General features: G+C 43.8%; 1 protein-coding gene across 3 annotated transcripts in view; it reads right to left on the bottom strand.

The window, feature by feature from the left end:
- il34 (interleukin 34) overlaps positions 1 to 25,319 on the bottom strand; it is a 123,844-nt gene that overhangs the window by 76,366 nt on the left and 22,159 nt on the right. Inside the window, exon 1 of one of the 3 annotated variants that reach the window (XM_059992510.1) lies at positions 9,603 to 9,708. The exons of the other annotated variants lie outside the window; for them this stretch is intronic. The gene's annotated coding sequence lies outside the window, so the exon portion shown is untranslated. Of the gene's footprint in view, positions 1 to 9,602; positions 9,709 to 25,319 lie in introns of those variants that run through there. 3 annotated transcript variants of the gene reach the window in all.

Genomic DNA, 25,319 nt, shown 5'->3' with positions numbered 1-25,319 from the left:
TCTTTTATCCTGACTCACAGGGTCTCAGATGTCAATCAGGTTGGGATGATGCAATCCCTCCACCAACCCCCCCCCCCTCGGTTCATTGCCTGGGGGCTTCGATGCATCGTACAGTATTCAATACACAATTCCGTCTCCAAGAGACAATAGCCGTTATCAATGGTTCTGCCTTTCGGAGGCCAGGACACATTCTAAATTTTTTGTGGATTCTGCATGTCTTTCTCTCATTTCCTGGGTCTCCTGAACTGACTTAATAGTGATCTTGCGATTCTCAAAAAGGAGGGGGCCACGGACGTAACAAGGTAAACCTGTGGAATTCATTGCCACAGGTGGCTGTGGAGGCCAAGTCACTGGGGTACATTTAAGGCAGAGGTTGATAGGTTTTTGATTAATCAGGGCATGAAAGGTTATGGGGAGAAGGCAGCAGGATGGTGGTTAAGAGGGAAATGGATCAGCCATGATAAAATGGCAGAGCAGATGGACCAAATGAACTAATTCTGTTCCTACGAGTTACGGTCTTAAATCATGAATACCCACAATCCCCAACTCCTGCCTGCAAAATGACTTGGATCTGCTCCAATTTGCCTACCCGTGCAACAGGTCCACAGCAAATGCCATCTCATTGGCTCTTCACTCAACCCTGGAACATCTGGACCACAAAGATGTATACATCAGGTTGCTCTTTATCGACTACATGCAATACCATCAATCCCTCAAAAATAACCAACAAAATTCAAGACCTTGGCCTCCATACCTCCTTGTGCAATTGGATCCTCGAATCCTTCACTCCCAGACCTCAGTCAGTTTGGATTGACAACAACATCTCCTCCATACACCACAAGGCTGTATGCTTAGACCCTGCTCTACTCGCTTTACTCTGAACACTTACACTTTACACTCTAGTCGCCTCACTACAGGAAGGATGTGGAAGCCATAGAGAGGGTGCAGAAGAGATTTACAAGGATGTTGCCTGGATTGGGGAGCATGCCTTATGAGAATAGGTTGAGTGAACTCGGCCTTTTCTCCTTGGAGCAATGGAGGATGAGAGGTAACCTGATAGAGGTGTACAAGATGATGACAGGCATTGATTGAGTGGATAGTCAGAGGCTTTTTCCCCAGGGCTGAAATGGTTGCCACAAGAGGACACAGGTTTAAGGTGCTGGGGAGTAGGTACAGAGGAGATGTCAGGGGTAAGTTTTTTTTTAAAAACGCAGAGAGTGGTGAGTGCGTGGAATGGGCTGTCAGCAATGGTGGTGAAGGCGGATATGATAGGGTCTTTTAAGAGGCTTTTAGATAGGTACATGGAGCTTAGTAAAATAAAGGCTATGGGTAAGCCTAATAATTTCTAAGGTAGGGACATGTTCAGCACAACTTTGTGGGCTGAAGGACCTGTATTGTGCTGTAGGTTTTCCATGTTTCGATGACTGAGCGGCTAAGCACAGCTCCAAAACCACATTTAATTTTGATGTTGATACCTCTGTCGTAGACCAAATCACAGGTAGCGATGAATCAGCATATCAAAGGGATACTGAAAATCTGACTGTGGTGCCACAACAATAACCTCTTACTCAATGTCAGGAGGCCAAGGAGCTGATTGTTGACTTCAGGAGGAGGAAACCAAGAGGTCCATGATCCAGTCCTCACTGGGGGAGCAAAGGCTGGAGAGGGCCAGCAACTTTTAGTTCCTCAGTGTTATCAGTTACGAAGAAAGCATGGTAGCTCCTCTATTTCCTTAAGAGTCAGTGAAGATTTGGCATGACATCTAAAAGTTTGAAAACCTTCTATGGATTTGTAGTGGAGAGTATATTGACTTGCTGCATCACAGCCTGGAATGGAAAGACCAACACCCTTGAACAGAAAATCCTACAAAAGGTAGTGCATTCAGCCCAATCCATCATGGGTAACATCCTCCCTACCACTGAGTACATCTACGTGAAACGTTGTCACAGTAAAGTAGTATCCATCATCAGGGACACCCACCATCCAGGTCATGTCACCGCTACCATTGGGAAAAGAGTGCAGGAGCCTCAGGATTCACACCACCTGATTATTACCCCTCAACTATCAGGCTCTTGAACCAAAGGAGTAACGACATTCACCCCATCATTGAAATAAAGTTCCCGCAAGCTATGGACTCCCTTTCACCTATGGCTGCAATTGTGCCTTCTTTGTAATTACATCAATAGGTTGGGCCCAGAACAGATCTTCAGAGATGTTGACACCCAAGAACTTGAAACTGCTTACCACCTTTTGATTGAAAGCATATCACTGCTTTCCATTACTGGCCCCTCAATAAGGACCGATGTGTGTTCTCCTAACTTCCCCTTCCTGAAATCCACATTGGTCTTACTGATCAAGGTTTCAGGCAAGAAGGGAAAGGTATTGTTTATAGTTTAAGGTAAGAAAAAAATGATGTAAAGCGAAACTAAGGGGTAAGCTTATCACATGGGAGCTGTAGAGCCAAGTACAATTACAGTGTTGGAGAGAGATTTGGATAGAAAAGGCAATTAGGACTGATTTAGATTGGCTGGTAGCTCAGCCAAAGGGTTGTTTCTGTACTCTATGACTTTAACTGCACCCTCTCCCATTCCCTTTACCCCTGTGTTTTTCCAATTTCATTTTATTGCACCCTGAACTCATGTAATTATCCCATTCCCCATCCTTTCCTTCCACATTATATAGAGCCATGTCCTCTCATCAGCTGCTAATTCCAGGCACACCTAAAGCTTCTCAAACAACAGTAAACTGTGATGAACTGAACCTCCATTGGCAGCGAGCAACAAGAGCTAACGGAGGCCAGAGTTCAAAGCCTAGTCTTCATTAGAGAGCCCAGTGATTGAGGTCCAGAGTTCTCAAGTCCTCATCCGGGAACTCCATTTGTCGGAGAGTCCTGGGATCGATACCGATAATTGAAGTCCAAAGGTCAACCAGGTCCAGAATCTCAAGGCTGGACAGCCAGAGCTCGGAGTCTGCACATCCATGGGGGAAGTCAAAGGTTAAATGTCTGTCAGTCAAGCTACAAGCTAAAGACGCCCTGGCCTGGGGTTATAGGACCACATGTATGCATGCACATGTACGCACACATGTGTTTGTGTGTGTGTGCACACGCTCGGTGTGCGTGCAATGTGGCCGTTTCTATGTTGTATGACTCCATACAACACTCCTCCTCAATCCATCAGCTTGTTGCCTACACTTTACACTCTATCATCGCCCTCCAGGGTGAGTGGGGTGGATTTAGAAGATACAAGCCTGGCATCAGTGAAGTGCCAAGGGCATGGATTCTATTGTCGTCCCTCTCCTCATCTGTGGGTATGCATGGTGCAGTCCCCGGGATGCCCCCACCTCAGCACACTACCACGGACTGTACATGCATACCCAGAGATGATAGGTGGCAACGTGGTGAGGATGCCAGAGTGGAGCTCTCAATTCCATCAGCCTCAAGAAGCTGTTCAGTCCATCAGCTCTCAGATAATCCCACTCCCCACTGAAATCTCTCTCTCTCCCCCTCTCCTATGCTGTACAGATAGTTTACAACTAGCTAATTATAACGCCAGCACATTGTGGGAGAACAACTGACTCAGAGACACGGGGAGAACGTGTGAATCCTGCAAGGGCAGCAGCCTAGGTAGGAATTGATCCACAGTCCGCCAGAGCTGTGAGACAGTGGCTCCCCACCGACTCCTCTCTTCTCCCCGCTCCCATCAGACTGAAGACAAAAGCCCAAAATCATGTACCACCAGCTTCAAGGATGGTTTCTGCCCCATTGTTATACAACTATCAAATGGCTCCCTAAGACAGCAAGAAAGTCCCTTGACTTCAGAATCTACCTTTTTATGAGCTTGCATCTTATTGTCTACCTGCACTGCACTTTCTCCCTAACTGTAACACTTTATCCTGCGTTCTGTGAATTGTTTTACCTTGTTCTGACTCAGTGCACTGTAATGATTTGATCTGAATGAATAGTATGTAAGACAGTACCTTGATACAATTCCAATATCACCTGGCCCATCTTGCAGAATACAACAAGCAATGCCAGAGGCAAGTTCAAAGGAAATGTGCTGGGCAAACTTGTTTTTTTTTTAAAATGTACAGAGTGGTGGATGCCTCAAATGTGCTGCCAAAGCTGGTGGTGGAGGCAGAGAGAATGTAGAACCGCACAGAAACAAGCCCCTTGGCCCACAACATTGTGCCAAACCAATTAAATTAGTAATCAAATGGCCAACTAGAGTCGTCTCTTCTACCTACACATTGCCCATATCCTTCCATTTTCCTCACATTCATGTACCTATCTTAGCATCTCTTTAAAAAGTCTCTAATGTCTCCACCACCACCCCAGTGCATTCCAGACACCCAACACTTCTTGTGTAAAAACTTACCCCTCACATTTCCTTTGAAATTATCCCCTCCTTAAATGTAGGCATTTCAACACTTCTCACATTAGACATTTCAACACTTGGAGAAAAACACTGTCTGTCTACTCTACCTATGCATCTCATAATCTTCTAAAACTTTGTCAGGTATTCCCTCAGCCTCCACCATTCCAAAGAAAACAACCTCTCATTATGGTATGCGCACTCTAACGAATCCAGGCAATATTCTGATAAACCTCTCTGCACCTTCTCAACATCATGAGGCAACTAGAACGGCATGCAGTACTCCAGATGCACCCTAACTAGACTTTCATAAAGCTGCAACACGTCTTACTGACTTTAGAAGTCAGTGGCTCGACTAACAAAGGCAAGCATGCCACAATACCTTCTTAACCACCTTATCAACCTGTGTAGCCACTTTTAGGGAGCTTTCAGATTCAGAGATGCTTAAGAGGCTCCTAGAAACACACATGAATGTGCATAGCATGGAGATGGTGGACCCTGATGCTTTTGCAATTCAAAAGTTCTTCAGAAATCAAGAATGAGACATAAAACTTATTACTAACAATTTTATTATGTGGTACAAGAAGAAAAAAACCAACAAAGAAAGAACATCTGAAAGAAGAAAAGACAAAAGAAAAAGTTGTCATGGCTATCTCTTATCAGACAAGAGATAGCAAAATTCCAGCGATAACAATCAACCTATGAAAAACCAGATTCAAGTGTTGTGATACCTGCTATTGAAAACTAAAAATTCTTGAAAATACAGGAACAACTGTGCAGCTCCAACAATTCTGTAAAAGCTTGACATCAAACAGTTAGCAGTTAGCTTGCTAAGGCATTCCATCTACAGCCAGTCACTCACTCCACCATCAACACGCAGTAACAGCAGTGTGTACCGTCTGCAGCAACTCAACCAGACTCCTTAGACAGCACCTTCCAAACCCACCACCTCTCCCAGCTGGAAAGACAAGGGCAGCAAAATCACAGGGAACACCACCAGCTGGAAGTTGTTCTCCAAGTCACACACCCTCCTGACATGGGAACTTATCACCGTTCCTTCACCACTGCTGGAATCTTGGAAATTGGGGTGGATTGTGAGGCTATTGCACAAGAGGAATGTTCAATCATCTTATAACAGCTGTCCTCAAGCCTGGTGACATGTAGCTTCAGGTTTTTGTATCTTCTGCCTGAAGGGAAAGGGAAGAATAGAGAGTGTCCAGGGGTCTTCGATTACATTGGCTTCTTTAACAAGGCAGTGAGAAATGCAGACAGAGATCACAGATTAATGTTTGCAATGTGGTGTTTGTTTGCAACACCTTGGTCCATGAAGCATTTTGAGTTCATACGTGGAAGAACCTGTACAACACTCAAACTTGGGTTGATAAAAGGCAAGTAACATTTGCCCCAAACAAAGAGCACATAGTAACCCATTCTGAGAGAATCTGACCATCCCCAATTAACATTCAAGGACATTACCGCAATTCAATTCCCTACCATCTACATCAACTAGCAGCATGAATACACAAATACTGTATTAAAAGTAGGTGCAGTAGGCCATTCAGCTCCTTAAGCCTGCTCCATTTGGCTCATCTTCTGTTGTATCTCAATGCCAGGCTCCCGTTTTATCCCTACATCCCCAAATATCTATCAGCCTTAACACTGAATGTAATCAGCATCTAGGTCACCACAGCAAAGCGGGATAGAGAATTCCAAAGATTTACCAACCTCTGAGTGAAAGAATTTCTTATTCCTAAATAGCCTACCCTAGTTCTAGTTTCTTTACCAAGAGAAATATTCCCACTCCCAATGTATAGTTGACTGAACTTTTTAGAATTTTGTGTATTTCAATAAGATTACAACTACAGGGAAGAGATGTCTAATCTCATATGACTGACCGGCCATGCCAGAAACCTGTTTGGCAAATCTTCATTGCATTCCCTTTATAGAAAAGGACATGCTTTTATCAGGTAAAGAGACCAAAATTGTAAACCATACTCCAACGCAGTCTCATCAAGGTCTTTAAAATGTATTAAGATATCTTTGCTGGTGTACTCAAATTCTCAATCAATTGTGCCTAATATACCTATTCCTTTCCTCACTGATTGCTCCACTTGCATATTAGCTTTTAGTGACATTTCTAAGAACACTCTTGCATCTTAGAACATCGATATTTCTCCAATCTCTAAACATTCAAAATAATACTCAGCGTTTCAGAGGCAGTAACCTGATCGTTTCACCCACGCTCACTCAGCCACTCTGTATCGACCTGTAGCCCTTTGCACCCTTTCACATTGCCAGCTGGATACATAAATTAAATAGAAATCAAAGGCTGGGCAGCTTCTAGAGAGTTAACCTTATTCCCCTGAGCCATTTCCATGTCACAATCTAGAGCATGGTGCCCACAGAACTGGTGGAGTTCACATCTTAGGGTCTGGATGACTATCTGAATCACCAAGGCTTTGGTAGGCCACAGACAATGGCTGGTAAATGGGATCAGCGTAGGTAGGCGCCCGATGGTAAGCACAAATATGGACCCAGTTTGGCAGTCTTTTTGCCAGGGTCATTGAAGTCAAGAACTAAAGGGTATAGAGGAGATATTCAACAGAAACCTGAGAGGCAGAGTGCTCAGTATATGGAATGAGCTGCCATGGAAGTGGATGAACAATGACACTTAAAAGGTACCTGGACAGGTACACAGAGAGGAAAAGTTTAGAAGGATAAGGACCTCTTTAGGTGCTGTACGATTTTATGATGGAAGACACTACATAGAATGTGCACCTGCAACAACTTTGAAGCTCAGCGCTGTCCAGGACAAAGCTTCTTGTGAAGTAATCCATGTGCTGTACTGTTGTATTATAGTACTGTGCTGTTTATTCACTGTGCACCATGAACAAAAGAGACCACCCATATCCCGGAATTTGAGGACCAGCATTCAGAATCCTCATTCATCACCGTCTACAAGTCCTGAGGTGGATATTCCATATTGGCAGCGTTACATGTGTTACCATTGGCCATAATTAGGGGTGTTGGTTGCTTACACAAATGACACATTTCACTGTATGTTTCGATGGCAATCCAATAAATAAAGCTGAATCTTGACATCCACCAGCAGGTTTGATAGCTGCTTGGCAAAACCAACACCTGGATTTGCCCCCAAGACACACACTGTTGCAACGTATTACTATTAGGACATAGAACATCACAGAACAGTACAGCCCCTTGGGCCCACAATGCTGAGCCAACTTTTTAACCTATTCTGAATATCACAACCTTCCCTCCTACATTGCTCGCCATTTTTCTCTCCAAAAAGTTTTTTTAAATGCCGCTGGTATTAGCCATTTCTATCCTGGGAAGAAGTCTCTGGCTTTTTATTTGATCTATGCCTCTCATCATGTGCACCTCCATCAAGACACCTCTCACCCTCCCTCACTCCAGAAAGAAAAGCTCTAACCCGCTCAGCCTATCCTCATGAGATGTGAGCTCCAATCCAGACAGCATCCTGGTAAGTCTCTCTAAAGATTCCACCTCTTTTCTATGATGAGGTGACCAAAACTGAAGTTCTCCACGCGGGCTCTAACTGAAGTTCTCCACGCGGGCTCTAACTGAAGTTCTCCACGCGGGCTCTAACTGAAGTTCTCCACGCGGGCTCTAACTGAAGTTCTCCACGCGGGCTCTAACTGAAGTTCTCCACGCGGGCTCTAACTGAAGTTCTCCACGCGGGCTCTAACTGAAGTTCTCCACGCGGGCTCTAACTGAAGTTCTCCACGCGGGCTCTAACTGAAGTTCTCCACGTGGGCTCTAACTGAAGTTTCATAGAGCTGCAACATTGCCTTGCAGCTCCTGAACTCAATTCCCCCACTAACTGTGACCAAGCGCCTTCTTACCAACTTTGAGGCATCTATGGACATGGATCCCAAGATCCCTCTGTTTATTTTTCAGGTCAGGTTCTTAGAGCTCTCTGACCAAGTTCATTTTCCCTTCATCAGAAGGAATGGTAGTGTTTAGACACTGTCACCACCTTATCAATGGAAAGTAGGGATGGCGTTAAATACTGGTCTTGTCACTAATATCCGTGAACCCAGAAGCCTGGAAGAGAACTTTGAGTTAAAACATTAATTTGAAAAAAAACATTCACAGGAAACCTGAAAACAAAATTGAGAAATTACTGGAAAAACTCAGCAGGCCAGGCAGCATCAGAGAAGAGCGAAAAAGTCAGTGTAATGGGTCTAAGAACCACGGAAGAATTACATGCCAAGACTAATTTCTCTCCTAGTTCTGACACAGGATTTTCAAGCTATAGCATTAACTGTTTCTTTCTCCGCAAAGGCTATCTGACTCAGTGTTTCCAGAATTTGGAGTAAAAATCTTGCTTTGATTAATCTCTTATTCTGAGTAACGCCATACTTCAGGACTGAGTTCACTGACTTGGCACTGAGTACTCACAAATGATTTCAGTTTTTTCCCCGTCGCTGATACAATGTGGGTTAACTGGTATAACAGCTTTGTGTTCCATCGTCAAGTGTAAGCAGCGCCACGAATCAATCCCCAGCATCAGGCTCCAGAGGAAACCTCCTCTGGGGTACTCGGCGCCAAAGTCAGCCAAATGTCCGCAACACTTTCTTCATCAGCGCATGTCAAACCATTGTCAAAAAACCAAGTCTTTCGTGCCTTGGCAAAACCAACTTTAACATGCACTACAGAAAATCCATCAATGCTGAATAATCGCCGGCTGCTCGTTAACAGAGGGTAGGTGAATGGGCAGGTGTAGCACTTTGGCCGCTTGCAGGGATAATTGTTAGCAGACCACTGGAGTGCCACACTGGAAGGTCGCATCCAACACAGAACAATCAAGGGTGCATGATGCTTTGCTGCAATATTTTCCAGGTGCACGAACATTATAGCTTAGTATTATAGTTTGCTGCTATAATGACAACCGCAGCAACAATTACTAAACCCTAAAATATAGTGGACGCTGACGAGAAATCCTGTCCGGTCCAAATGCAACCCCGATTCCTCCTCGCTGGGATGTGAATATTCCAGCATCTAAGTTGCATACAGTCTGCTAATCGTGAAATAACGCTATCATTTGACTTCGCAGATTACAAACCTTGTCAACGTGTATCTCCAGAGAAAAGCGACTGCAACTGACAACCTCACGGGTAGAAAGGTGTTATTTGAGAATGAAAGTTGTCAATTATATGCTATTTTACCGCCTCGGTGCGCACTTACTTGGTCGGTTGCTGAAAGCATCAGCTGTTGCCCAACATCACGGCAGCTCCTCAGTCCGTCTCGCAATGCACAACCTTCATGCCCCCAACCCCAGCGCCAGTCCGCCCCACAGCGGGTCACGTGCGCCCCGGGACCTGTCACTCAGCCGCAACCCCGGCGGGCCGGCGTCAGGGGGCATGCGCGTGGGCGCATGGCACGCCGGGGATTGTAGTCCTCTGGAAAGACCCTGTCACGCCTGCGCGGTAATGCTCCTCCCTGCCCACCGCCCTCGACATATGGTCCTTGGGTTAGCAAGCTCTAGTTGGATTAGATCGCACGAGCGGGAGGATGGTTACGTTTTTACGGGGATCAAGAGTAGCAATTTAAAGAGAAAGCAAAACCTGAAAAGATCTTCCCTTCAACCTTGCAAATCATTCCCCCATCTTGTTACAGGAACTAAAAGAAAAGCAAAACCTCCCCTTTTGCCTCTTCACTACCCAACATCCAAGAACCCGAACATTATTTCCAGGTGATGGTCTGCAGAACCCCACTAATCACCATCAGCAAACATCCCTTTATTCCCACTCTATGCCTCCTGCCAATCAACTAATCCTTTATCCATACTGGTACCTTTCCTATAATAACATGGACTCTTGTTAAGCAGCCTCATATGCAACTCCTTGCAAAAGTCCTTCTGAAAATCCAAGTAAACAACATCCACTGACTGATCCTTTGTCTATCCTGCCTGTTATTCCCTCAAAGAAATCCAACAAATTTGCCCGGCAAGATTTTCCCTTAAGGAAACCATGCCGACTTTGCCCTATTTTATCATGTGCCTCCAAGTACCCCAAAATCACATTCTTAACGACTGAGCACAGCATCTTCTCAAACACTGGCTAACTGACCTGTAATTTCCTTTCTCCTCCCTCCCTTCTTGAACATTTTCCAGCCCTCTGAAACCAGGCTAGAATCTATTGATTCTTGAAAGATCATGACTAATGCCTCCACAATCTCTTCAACTACCTTTTTCAGAACCCTGGGGTGTAGTCCATCTGGTCAAGGTGACTTATCTACCCTCAGACTGATCTCCCTATTAATAAACTGCACTCACTCTGCTTCCTGACACTCTCAAACTTCTGGCACATGGCTAGTGTTTTTCACAGTGAAGACTGATGCAAAATAGTTATTGAGTTTGTCTGACATTTCCTTGTCCCCCATTACTACTACTTCAGTGTCATCTTCCAACAGTCCAAAATCTACTCTCTACTTTTACTCTTTATATATCTGAACAAAACTTTTCATATCCTCTTTGATATTATTGGGCAGCTTTCCTCCATATTTCATCTTTTCCCCCTTTATGGCTTTTTTACTTGCCTTCTGTTGGTTTCATAATCTTCCCAATCCTCTAACTTCCCAATTATTTTTACTCAATTATATGCCCCACTTGTGCTTTTATCTTGGCTTTGTCTTCCCTTGTCAGCCACGGTTGCATTATCCTGGGAATGCAAATCCAGAATTCCTTGAAAGCAGTGTCACAGGTAGATGGGGTTGTAATGAGAGATTCATACATCAAAGTATTGATTACTGCAATTGGGAGGTTAAGTTGAAATTGATTAAGATGTTTGAAGCAAGAGGTGGAGAGTGAAGAAGTAGAGGCATCTCGGAGAGAAGGCATTATTTTTTAAACTGATTGAGGAAAAGAGGCTAGACTGGGTAGGTGCGTGACATAGTGCGCAAAAGGTTTTTAAAGAAAAAGACCGCCATATACAGCAGCCATTGTCGCAGCAGCCAGCGTCAGAGTGGATTAAATCAGAGTGAGACAGCTTTGGCTCAACAGACTTTGGCGTGACCAGGCAGAGGCGGGGGTAGGTACTGGTAAGTTTTGTTTTGTTTGTTTAGAGTAGAGAGAATGCCAGGCAGGATGTTGGAATGCTCCTCTTGCAGGATGTGGGAGGTCAGGAAGACCTCTGGTGTCCCTGACAACGACACCTGCAAGAAGTGCATCCAGTTGCAGCTCCTAACAATCCACATTAGGGAACTGGATCAGGAGCTGGATGACCTCTGGATCATTCAGGAGAATGAGAAGTTTATAGATAGTAGCTACAGGAAGGCAGTTACGCCAAAGAAGCAGTGCACAGGTAATTGGGTTACTGTCAGGTGCAGGAAAGGGAAAGGGCAGGCAGAGCAGGGCTCCCCTGTGGCCATTCCCCTCAACAAGTATACCGATTTGGATACTGTTAGGTGGGATGACTTACCTGGGACGAGCTGCAGCTGCCGGATCTCTGGCACCGAGTCTGGTTCTGCAGTGCAGAAGGGAGGGTGGAAGAAGAGGAGAGCGGTAGTGATAGGGGACTCGATAGTTAGAGGTACAGACAGGAGGTTCTGTGGTTGTGACAGAGACTCCCGGATGGTTTGTTACCTCCCAGGTGCCAGGGTCAGGGATGTCTCTGATCGAGTGCACAACATTCTGAAATGGGAGGGTGAGCAGCCAGATGTCATGGTACACATCGGTACCAATGACATAGGTAGGAAGAGTCAGGAGGTCCTGAAGAGCGAGTACAGGGAGCTTGGTAGGAAGTTGAAAAACAGGACATAGAGGGTAGTAATCTCCAGATTGCTGCCTGTGCCGTGTACCAGTGAGGGTAAGTGTAGGATGCTCTGGAGGATGAACATGTGGCTGAGGAACTGGTGTACAGGGCAGGGTTTCAGATTTTTGGATCATTGGGACCTCTTCTGGGGCAGGTGGGACCTGTACCAGAGAGACAGGTTCACCTGAACCACAGGGGACCAATATCCTTGCAGGGAGGTTTGCTAGTGCTATTCGGGTGGTTAAGCTAGATTTTCAGGGGGATGGGAACCAGAGTGCCAGAGCAGATAGTGGAGTGGGAGGTGAAAATAAATTATGTTAAAGTTTCATGCAGTCACAAATAGAAGGGTTGTGTGTGGTGGTAATAATCTTCTGAGGTGTGTCTATTTTAATGTGAGGAGTATTGTGGGGAAGGCTGATGAGCTGAGGGTGTGGATTGACACATGGAATTATGACATTATAGCCATTACTGAAACTTGGCTACAGGAGGGGCAGGACTGGCAGCTCAATGTTCCAGGGTTCCGATGTTTCAGACGTAATAGAGGCTGAGGGATGAAGGGTGGGGTGGGGGGTGGTGGCATTGCTAGTCAGGGAAAATGTTACAGCAGTGCTCAGACAGGACAGATTAGAGGGCTTGTCTACCGAGGCCATATGGGTGGAGCTGAGAAACAGGAAAGGTATGACCACATTAATGAGGTTGTATTATAGACCACCCAACAGTCAGCGAGAATTGGAAGAGCAAATCTGCAGAGAGATAACAGACAACTGCAGGAAACATAAAGTTGTGATAGTAGGGGATTTTAATTTTCCACATATTGATTGGGACTCGCATACTGTTAAAGGTCTAGACAGGTTAGAGTTTATAAAATGTGTCCAGGGAAGTTTTCTATATCAATATATAGAGGTACCGATGAGAAAGGATGCAATATTAGATCTCCTGTTAGGAAATGAGTTAGGACAGGTGACAGAAGTGTGTGTGGGGGAACACTTTGGTTCCAGTGATCACAACACCATTAGTTTCAACTTGATCATGGATAAAGATAGATCTGGTCCTCGGATTGAAGTTCTAAACTGGAAAAAGGCCAAATTTGAAGAAATGAAAAAGGATCTAAAAAGTGTGGATTGGGACAGGTTGTTCTCTGGCAAGGATGTCATTGGTAAGTGGGAGGCCTTCAAAGGAGAAATTTTGAGAGTGCACGGTTTGTGTCAGGAATCCTGTCAGGATTAAAGGCAAAGTGAATAAGGATAAGGAACCTTAGTTCTCTAGGGATATTGGAACTCTGATAAAGAAGAAGAGAGAGATGTATGACATGTATAGGAAACAGGGAGCAAATAAGGTGCTTGAGGAATATAAAAAGCGCAAAAAAATACTTAAGAAAGAAATCAGGAGTGCTAAAAGAAGACAGGAGGTTGCTTTGGCAGTCGTGGTGAAGGATAATCCAAAGAGCTTCTACAGGTATATAAAGAGCAAAAAAAATAGTAAGGGATAAAATTAGTCCTCTTGAAGATCAGAGTGATCAGCTATGTATGGGACCAAAAGAAATGGAGGAGATCTTAAATGGTTTTTTGCATCTGTACTTACTAAGGAAACTGGCATGGAGTCAATGGAAATAAAGCAAACAGGTAGTGATGTCATGGAACCTATACAGATTGAAGAGGAGGAGGTGCTTGCCATCTTGAGGAAAATCAGAGTAGATAAATCTCCAGGACCTGACAGAGTATTCCCTCAGACCTTGAAGGAGACTAGTGTTGAAATTGCAGAGGCCCTGGCAGATATATTTAAAATGTCGGTATCTATGGGTGAGGTGCTGGAGGATTGGAGGATAGGATTGTTGTTCTGTTGTTTAAAAAAGGCTCTGAAAGTAATCCGGGAAATTATAGGCCAGTAAATTTGACGTCAGTAGTAGGTAAATTATTGGAAGGAGTACTAAGAGACAGGATCTACAAGTATTTAGATGGACAGGGACTTATTAGGGAGAGTCAACATGGCTTTGTGCGTGGTAGGTCATGTTTAACCAACCTATTAGAGTTTTTCGAGGAGGTTGCAAGGAAAGTGGATGAAGGGAAGGCAGTGGATGCTGTCTATATGGACCTTAGTAAGGCCTTTGACAAAGTCCCACATGGGAGGTTAGTTAGGAAGATTCAGTCGCTAGGTATACATGGTGAGATAGTAAACTGGATTAGACATTGGATCAATGGGAGAAGTCAAAGAGTGGTAATGGAGGATTGCTTCTCTGAGTGGAGGCCTGTGACTAGTGGTGTGCCACAGGGATCAGTGCTGGGTCCATTGTTATTTGTCATCTATATCAATGATCAGGATGATAATGTAAATTGGATCAGCAAATTTGCTGATGATACAAAGACTGGAGGTGTAATGGACAGTGAGGAAGGTTTTCAAAGCTTGCAGAGGGATCTGGACCAGCTGGAAAAATGGGCTGAAAAATGGCAGATGGAGTTTAATGCAGACAAGTGTGAGGTATTGCACTTTGGAAGGACAAACCAAGGTAGAACATACAAGGTAAATGGTAGGACACTGAGGAGTGCAGCAGAACAGAGGGATCTAGGAATACAGATACAAAATTCCCTAAAAGTGGCGTCACAGGTAGATAGGGTAGTAAAGAGAGCTTTTGGTACATTGGCCTTTATAAATCAAAGTATTGAGTTTAAGAGTTGGAATGTTATGGTGACGTTATATACGGCATTGATGAGGCCGAACTTGGAGTATTGTGCACAGTTTTGGTCACTTAACTACAGGAAGGATATTAGTAAGGTTGAAAGAGTACAGAGAAGGTTTACAAGGATGTTGCCGGGACTTGAGAAACTGAGTTACAGAGAAAGGTTGAATAGGTTAGGACTTTATTCCCTGGAGCACAGGAGAATGAGGGGAGACAAACAGTGAGTTAGCAAACTTTGAAAAACTTGATAATCTACAGAACTCTGCACGTGTTCAAACAGCTTGGTCCTGCAGCTCGCATTGAGCCTTCTAAAAGTGTGGGAGACTACAGAGCAGTCAGAATAGGTGTGGGATGTGGAATTAAAGTCACGAGCAACCAGCACAACGTCACTCCCTCTCACTGAAGGTTGTTGCTCCATAAGTGCAGCATCTCATTTTGATGAAGATTGAGTGAACCACTGCTTCACTTGTAAATCATAAACATGAGAAATTCTGCTGATGCTGCAAATCCAATTCAACAAAACACAAAGTGCACAGCAGATGCTGTGGTCAAATCAAGATGTACAAAAAAGCTGGGTGAACTTAGCAGGTCGGGCAGCATCCGTTGAAAGAAGCAGTCAACGTTTCAGGTCGAGACCCTTCGTCAGGACTAAAGAAAGAGGGAGCAGGGGTCCTATAAAGAAGGTGGGGAGAGGGTGGAAAACCAATCAGAGGAAAGAGCAAGGGGAGGGGTAGGGGAAGCAGGGAGGGGATAGGCAGGAGAGGTGAAGAAAGAATCTAAGGGGAAAGCACTATGGGTAGCAGAAGAAGGCAGAATCATGAGAGGTGATAGGCAGCTAGAAGAGGAGACAGAGTGAAGGTGGGATGGGGGAAGGGAGAGGGAGGGAATTTCTGGAAGTTGGAGAATTCGATGTCGGAGATGACACCAACAGACTCACAGGTGTAGCACTTACGCTTGCAGGGATCCCTCACCCGCATCTCCTCCATTTCCTGCACTTCAGCCCTCACCCCATCCTCCCGTCACCACAACAGGGACCACGTTCCCCTTGTCCTCACCTATCACCCCACCAGCCTCCGGATCCTGCATATTATCCTCCGCAACTTCCGCCACCTTCAACAGGACCCCACCTATAAGGACATCTTTCCCTCTCTAGCCCTCTCTGCTTTTCGCAGGGATTGTTCCCTCTGTGACTGCCTGGTCCACACGTCCCTCCCCACAGATCTCCTACCTGGTACTTATTCCTGCAAGCGTAACTGCTACACCTGTCCCTACACCTCCTCTCTTACCACCATTCAGGGCCCCAAACAGTCCTTCCAGGTGAGGCAACACTTCACTTGTGAGTCTGTTGGGGTAATCTATTGCATCCGGTGCTCCCGGTGCGGCCTCCTCTACATCGGTGAGACCCGACGCAGATTGGGGGACTGCTTCGTCGAGCAGCTCCGCTCCGTCCGCCACAACAGACAGGATCTCCCGGTTTCCACCCACTTCAACTCTGCTTCACATTCCCATTCGGATATGTCCATACATGGCCTCCTCTACTCATGATGAGGCCAAACTCAGGTCGGAGGAGCAACACCTCATATACCGTCTGGGTAGTCTCCAGCCCCTTGGTATGAACATCGAATTCTCCAACTTCCGGTAATTCCCTCCCTCTCCCTTCCCCCATCCCACCTTCACTCTGTCTCCTCCTCCAGCTGCCTGTCACCTCTCTCATGATTCTGTCTTCTTCTACTATCCATAGTGCTTTCCCCTTAACTAAGGGGAAAGCCTATCCCCTCCCTGCTTCCCCTCCCCCACCCCTTGATCTTTCCTCTGATTGGTTTTCCACCTTCTCCCCACCTTCTTAATAGGGCTCCTGCCCCCTCCTTCTTTAGTCCTGACGAAGGGTTTCAACCTGAAACATTGACTGCTTCTTTCAACAGATGCTACCCAATCTGCTGAGTTCATCCAGCTTTTTTGTACATCTCAATTCAACAAAATACTGGAGGAACTCAGCAGGTCAGGCAGCATCTAAGGAAATGAGTAAACAGTCCATGTTTCAGGCTGAGACCCTTCTTTGGGACTGGACAGGAAGGGGGAAGATACCAGAATAAAAATGGGGGGGATGGGAAGGAGGATAGCTGGAAGGTGATGGGTGAAGCCAGATGGTTGGAAACGTGCTGGAGAAGAAGGAATCGGATAGAGGAGAGTGGACCATAGGAGAAAGGGAAGGAGGAGGGGACCCAGGAGAAGTGATAGGCAGATGAGAAGAGGTAAGAGGCCCGAGTGGGGAATTGAACAAGAGGGGAGAGGGAGGAAAATTCTTTTTACTGGAAGGAGAAATTGAAATTCATGCCATCAGGTTGGAGATTATGCAGACTGAAAATGAGGTGTTGCTTCTCCACACTGAGAGTGGCCTCATCATGGCACAAGAGGAGCATGGACTGACATGTCGGAATGGGAATATGAATCACAATGTATACGTCTGGCCACTCGGAATTTCTGCTTTTGGCTGATGGACCAGACGTGCATGAGGAAGCTGTGTCCCAATTTACAACAGGTCTTACCAGTGTAGAGGAGGCCGCACTGAGAGCACCCAGCATATTCACAGGTGAAGTGTTGCCTCGACTGGTAGGACTGTTTGTAGCCCTGAATGGAGGTGAGTGAATGGGCACTTAGGCCACTTACAGGGGTAAGTGCCAGGAGGGAGAATAATGAGGAGGGATGAGTGGTCAGGGAATTGCAGGAGGAATGATCACTGCAGAATCTGGGGGGGGGGGGTGAAGATATGTTTGATGGGAAGATCTCTTTGGAGATGACAGAAGTTGTGGAGGATGATGTGTTGGATGTGAATGCTCACGGGGTGCTAAGTAAGGACAAGAGGAATTCTATTATTGTTAAGGCAGCGGGGAGATGGGATGTTCAGGAAATGGAGGAGATGCAGCTGAGGGTAGTATCAATAGTGGAGGGAAAGAACCCTTGTCCTTTGAAAAAGGAGGACATCTTGGGGAAAAAATGCAGTGAAGACAAAGCAACTGAGAAAAGAGAATAGAATTTTTACAGGAGACTAGGTAGGAAGAGGTATAGTCAAGATAACGGTGGGAATCAGTAGGTTTATAAAAGCTACCGGTAGACAGTTTGTGCCCAGAGTTGGAAATAGAAAGGGAAAAGAAATGTCAGAAATAGACTGAATTTAAAGGCAGGGGAAAATTAGAGGCAAAGTTGATGAAATTGACAGTCTCAGCATGGGTGCATGAAGCAGCACCAATGTAGTCGTCAATGTGACGGAGGAAGAGTTGAGGAGCATTATAGGGAAGGTTAGAAACATAGACTGTTGTACATAGCCAGCAAAAAGGCAGGCACAGCTAGGGCTCACCTTGAGTCTGGAGAAAGTGGGAGGAGCTGAAGGAAAAATGGAGGGGGAAGACCATTCTGCCAGATGGAGGAGGGTGGTGGTGGAGAGGAACTGGTTGGTTCTTTTATTGAGAAAGAAGCAGAGAGCTTTAAGGCTTAGTTGTTAAGAAAAGGGACTGGACATTTGTGGTGAAAATGAGGCAGTCGGGGCCAGTGAATTGAAAGTCACTGAGTAGATCACGTTGATGGAAAGGAACTGAGCCAAGGGGTTAGAATAGAGTTGAGGTATGAGGACGTAAGTTCAGTGGGGCAGGAGCAGGCTTCTCCTGCAAAAGTTGAATCCAATTTACTACCTCATACTGAATGCCAAGTGATTGAACCATCTTGTCCAACCTCCCAAGTAGAACAGTATCAAGGCCTTTCATAAAGAGAAACCTTGCTTATCCTGCCTGCTGAATTATCGACTCCCATCCAATCTTCACAAAGGCTGCCTGGCCTGCTGAGTATTTCCAGCATTTTCTGCTCTTATTAGAGAATTATTGGGAATGTGAAATTCTCAACCTTCTCGATTTCATCAAGTTTGATATAGACAGGACCATGTGCAGTACCGTCATTCCTGGTTAATGATTAGGCCTTTTCTTCTGCTGATATTGAGGGAAAGGTCTGGACACCATGTCAGTTGGTTCTCTATCTCTTCCTGACACCATGTCAGTTGGTTCTCTATCTCTTTCCTGCACTCCAATTCATTATTATTTGAGATATTGCCCACTGCTGTGGTATCATCAGTAAACGTGTACATGGATTTAGTGCGGAATCTGGCCAGGCAGTTGTGAGTGTACAGGAGTAAAGTACTGGCTGAGGACACAGCCTTGCAAAACGTCAGTCTTGAGAATAATTGTGGCTGAGGTGTTGCTGCCTATCCTTAACGATTGTGTTATGCTGGCCACGAAATCAAGGATCTAATTGAAAAGGGAGGTGTAGAGTCCCAAGTCTAAGAATTTGGTGATAGTTTGATTGGAGTTATGGAGCTAAAAGCAGAGCTTTAGTTAGTATTTAATAGTGTAACATAGGTGTCTTTGTAGTCCAGATGCTCCTGAGATGAATGTCGAGTCAGGGAGATGGTGTCAGCTATAGATGTGTTGCGAAGACAATGTACTTCTAGATGCACCTATTATGGAAACCAAAATAAAAGAGGCTATTTTTTCAATGAATTCAGGTAAAGCCCCTGGTCCGGATGGTTATACTGCAGAATTTTTTAAAATCCTTTTCCTCTATACTCTCTCCTTGGCTTTGTAAAATTTTTAAAGATGTGTTAACTGTAGGTAAATTGCCACAATCTTTTTATGATGCCTCTATTTCTCTAATTCTTAAAAAATATAACGACCCCACTGAATGTGCATCCTATCAGCCTATATCCTTGCTGAATACGGACTAAGATTTTTAGTAAAATTTTGGCCACTAGATTAGAAAATATATTACCTCGAATTATCTCTGAAGATCAGACTGGATTTATTAAAAATCATTATTCATCTTTTAACATCAGAAAATTGATTAATATTATTTATACTTCTTCATCCAAAATACCAGAATGTGTCATTTCTTTAGATGCTGAAAAAGCATTTGATAGAGTTGAATGGCCATATTTAATATGTTGCAGCATTTTAATTTTAGTTCAAAATTTATATCATGGATTGTTAATATATTATAAACCTTTGGCTTCGGTTTTCACCAATAATCAAAGATCTCCTTTTTTTCAGTTATTCCGTGGCACGAGGCAAGGCTATCCTTTAAGTACTTTACTATTTGACATTGTTTTGGAATCTTTAGCTATCGCCATTCGTGAATCACCTAATATTTTGGGTATTACCTGTGCGGAAGGGACTTAATGTTATCATTATATGCTGATGATTTGTTACTATACATATCTGACCCTGAGAGATCTATTCCTGCCATCTCATCCTTGCTTGCTCAGTTTGGTAGCTTTTCTGGTTACAAACTGAATTTTAACAAGAGTGAATTATTTCCATTAAATATGCAAGTTCCAATTTATAAACACTTACCATTTAAAGTTGTCACAGACCATTTTACTTATTTGGGTATTAAAATTACCAAGAAACATAAGGATTTATTTAAAGTTAATTTTTTACCTTCAATTGACCAAATTAAGCAACTTGTTACCAGGTGGTCCCCATTATCTTTGTCATTGGTTAGTCGAATTAATGCTATTAAGATGATAGTGTTACCCAAAATTTTGTATTTATTCCAAGCACTACCAATTTTCATTCCTAAATCTTTTTTTGATATTATTGACTCTAAAATATCTTCATATCTGTGGCAGAATAAAAATCCTAGACTAAGCAAAAAATATTTACAGAAGCCTAAGAAGCAGGGTGGTTTGCTTTGCCAAACCTGAGATTTTACTCTTGGGCAGTCAATATTCGATATTTAATATTTTGGACACAAGAATCGACTATAGCTGCTTGCCCACAATGGGTAAACTTGGAATGTAAATCTGTACAAGACTTTTCATTGTTTTCAATTTTAGGATCTTCACTTCCTTTTTATCTAAATTGAATAAACAAATAACTAATCCCATAGTTAAACATACATTGCAAATATGGTTTCAATTTCATAAATTTTTTGGCTTGGATAAGTTTATCTTATCAAGCCCTATTATATCTAACTTTTTTTTTACCCTCTTTTATGGATCAAGCCTTTGTATTATGGAAAACAAAAGGTATAACATGTTTTCGTGATCTATTTTTAGATAATAGTTTTATGTCCTTTGAACAGCTATCTAATAAATATAATTTACCTAAAACTCATTTTTTTTAGATATTTGCAAGTTAGAAATTTCTTGAATAATATGTTACAGTCTTTTCCGAAATTATGTCCAATGGACATTACGGAAAAAATTTAACTCTGAATCCTTGCCAGAAGGGTTTAGTAGCCGTCATTTATAATATGATCATGAAAATACAGCCAGAAGTATCAGAAAAAATTAAGAAGGAATGGGAAAAAGAACTTCACTGTCTTATACCCACTGAGCAGTGGGAGAAAATTTTACAATTAGTCAATTCCTCTTCTATTTGTGCTAAACATCCCCTAATACAATTTAAGGTTGTACATAGGGCTCACATGTCCAAGGATAAACTTGCTTGATTTTACTCTCATGTTAATCCAACCTGTGATAGATGTCATTCTGAAGTAGCTTCATTGACCCACATGTTTTGGTCTTGCCTTTGCTTGCAAAATTATTGGAAAGATATTTTCGGTATTATTTCAACAGTTCTGAATATCAAATTGCAACCGCATCTTATTACTGCAATTTTCGGTTTACCAATGGTGGATATTGGTTATTTATCCCCCTCAGCCCGGCGGATGATTGGATTTGTTACATTAATGGCTAGAAGATCTATCCTATTGAACTGGAAAGAAATTAATCCTCCAACTATATTTCAGTGGTTTTCTCAAACTATCTCTCATTGAGCTTAGAAAAAATTAGAAGTGTTGTCTTTAATTCTTCAGTTAAATTTGAAGAAACTTGGAGACCATTTATCCAACATTTTCATATCAATTAAACTGACTTTTCCTAAACCTTGCTTCTATTATCCCTAATTATTTGGATGGAGGTGCTGAGTTATTGATGCTACTCTGTATATTTGACATAATACAATGGCCCATGTTGGTTAGGTATTTTTTTTTCTTTTCTTTTTTTTTGTTTTTCTTCTTATTTACTCCCTTTTTTCGTAATTACTATGAGTTTGGGAGGTTTTTATATATGGATTATCATCTATATGAATGTATACTTAACCTATGTACTTTCAAACTCTCTATTCATGTTTCATTTATGTTTGTTTAAAATTAATAAAAAGATTTAAAAAGAAAAGATGTGTTGCAGCAGTAAGCAAACTGCAATGGGTCAATTTTGTCTGGAAAGCTGGAGTTACTGTGTGCCATGACCAGCCTCTCAAAGCAATTCCATAATAGTGGATGTCAGAGCCACTGGCCAGTGGTCATTAAGGCACATGGTATTAACATCATCTCTGACTCAGGTTCTCCCTCTCTCCCCACCTCCCTCACAACCCATCTCCTTCTCATCCCCTCAACCTCTTGTGCTTCTACCCCCTTCCACCCCTTTCCCCTCTTCCTCCCTCTTGCCCCCTTCCCTCTCTCCCCACTCTCACCCTCTCCCTCCATTCTCCCACTCTTCCCCACTCCCTCTCTCCCCTTCCATTCCCTCTCTCCCCAGCTGACACTTTCACCCTCTCTCCCCTTCTCCCCTGGAGCAGTGAAGCTTTTGACTATATACCCTGTCTCTGCCTCTCTTAATTTTATAAACTTTGATCAGGTTACTCTTCATCCTCCAACATCACGGAGAAAAAAAATCCAGATTTTTTTTGGACGCTACAGCACAGAACAGGCCCTTCAGCCCAAGACGCAGCACCGACCTTTTAACCTACTCCAAGATCAATCTAACATAACCGTACATTTTTCTATCATTCAAATGCCTACCTCGGAGTTTCTTTAATGTCCCTAACGATTCTGCATCTACCACCACCCGTGGCAGGATATTCCATGCACCCAGCACTCTATGTAAAAACAACATTTCTCTGACATCCCTCTGTCCCTTCTTCCAATCACTTTAAAATCATGCGCATTCATATTAGACATTTCCACCCTGGGGAAAAGTCTCTCGCTAGCCACACGATCAATGCCTCTTATCGTCTTGTACACCTCTATCAGGTCACGTCTCATCCTCCTTTGATCCAAAAAGAAAATCCTTAGCTTGCTCACCCTGTCCTCATTAGACATGCTTTCTAATCCAAGCCATACTTCTCCTACATCCTCTCCAGACCTCCATATTATTCCTATGATGCAGCAAACAGAACTACGGCTCCAAATACGGCCTATTCAAAGTTACATTCAATGCCTTCCCATCTTTTGTATTCAACACCAAATGATAAAGTATGCCATATGTTCTTATTACTACCTGTGTTGTTAGCGTCAGCAAGCTATGGACTTGCACCCAAGAACCGTCCATACATCAATGCTCCTAAGTGTCCCCATATTTACTGTATTCTGTCTGAAAACTGTAAACTACCCTGTTACATTTGACCTCCAAAAGTGAACACCTCACCAGCTCTATAAAATCCTAGTTAGACCAGACTGGAATATTGTTTGAAGGAGGTATATTAATGTCATTTGATCAATTAAAGAATAAATGTAAAGTATCAAATAACACTTTATTTTGTTACTTTCAACTAAGGGCTTATTTAAGAGAAAAATTAGGTCAAACAATGTTATTGCCAAAGTCTAATGAAACAGAAATTTTAATTCAAAAAGGAAATATTAAAAAATTTATATCTTGTATGTATAATTTGATTCAAAAACAGACAATTAAACAAGGAGTCCATAAGTCAAGACAAAAATGGGAAAGTGATTTGAATATTAAAATTGAAGAAACAAATTGGTCAAGACTATGTCTTGATAGTATGACAAATACAATAAATGTTCGGTTAAGATTAGTGCAGTATAATTTTCTACATCAATTATATATTACAGCACAAAAAATAAATAAATTAAATTCAAATTTATCTGATCAGTGTTTCCGATGTAACCAAGAAGCTGGTACTTTTTATACATTCTGCATGGTCTTGTTCTAAAATTCAACCTTTTTGGACAAATTTAAGACTTTTACTGGAACAAATTACAGGAACACAACTTCCTCATAATCCAATATTACCCTTACTAGGTGATATTGAAGGGATAAAACCGAAACTCAAACTAAATAAATATCAGAAAGAATTCATAAAAATTGCACTGGCAGTAGCCAAAAAGGCTATTGCAGTTACTTGGAAATCGGATACATATTTAAGTATAGATTGTTGGAAGAAAGAAATTTATGGATTTACCAGGATGCTGCCTGGATCAGAGGGGATTTACCAGGATGCTGCCTGGATCAGAGGGGATTTACCAGGATGCTGCCTGGATCAATGAGGGTGTAGAGGGGATTTACCAGGATGTTGTCTGGATCAGAGAGGGTGCAGAGGAGATTCACCAGGATGCTGCCTGGATGAGAGAGAGTGCAGAGGGTATTTACCAGGACGCTGTCTGGATCAGAGAGGGTGCAGAGGGGATTTACCAGGATGCTGCCTGGATCAGAGAGGGTGCAGAGGGGATTTACCAGGATGCTGCCTGGATCAGAGGGGATTCACCAGGATGCTGCCTGGATCAGAGAGGGTGCAGATGAGATTCACCAGGGTGCTGCCTGGATCAGAGAGGGTGCAGAGGGGATTTACCAGGATGCTGCCTGGATCAGAGAGGGTGCAGAGGAGATTCACCAGGTTGCTGCCTGGATCAGAGAGGGTGCAGAGGAGATTCTCCAGGATGCTGCCTGGATCAGAGAGGGTGCAGAGGGGATTCACCAGGATGCTGCCTGGATCAGAGAGGGTGCAGAGGGGATTTACCAGGATGCTGCCTGGATCAGAGGGGATTTACCAGGATGCTGCCTGGATCAGAGGGAATTTACCAGGATGCTGTCTGGATCAGAGAGGGTGCAGAGGGGATTTACCAGGACGCTGTCTGGATCAGAGAGGGTGCAGAGGGGATTCACCAGGATGCTGTCTGGATCAGAGAGGGTGCAGAGGGGATTCACCAGGATGCTGTCTGGATCAGAGAGGGTGCAGATGAGATTCACCAGGTTGCTGCCTGGATCAGAGAGGGTGCAGAGGGGATTCACCAGGATGCTACCTGGATCAGAGAGGGTGCAGAGGGGATTTACCAGGATTCTGCCTGGATTAGAGAGGGTGCAGAGGGGATTTACCAGGATGCTGTCTGGATTAGAGAGGGTGCAGAGGGGATTTACCAGGATGCTGTCTGGATCAGAGAGGGTGCAGAGGAGATTCACCAGGATGCTGTCTGGATCAGAGAGGGTGCAGAGGGGATTTACCAGGATGCTGTCTGGATTAGAGAGGGTGCAGAGGGGATTCACCAGAGTGCTGCCTGGATCAGAGAGGGTGCAGAGGGGATTCACCAGGATGCTGTCTGGATTAGAGAGGGTGCAGAGGGGATTTACCAGGATGCTGTCTGGGTCAGAGAGGGTGCAGAGGAGATTCACCAGAGTGCTGCCTGGATCAGAGA

The sequence above is a fragment of the Hypanus sabinus genome, chromosome 17 (assembly GCF_030144855.1).
Source record: "Hypanus sabinus isolate sHypSab1 chromosome 17, sHypSab1.hap1, whole genome shotgun sequence".
In the NCBI taxonomy this organism is placed as follows: domain Eukaryota; kingdom Metazoa; phylum Chordata; class Chondrichthyes; order Myliobatiformes; family Dasyatidae; genus Hypanus; species Hypanus sabinus.
The sequence above is the reverse complement of the archived record's forward strand: the minus strand, read 5'-3'. Positions and strand labels throughout refer to the sequence as shown.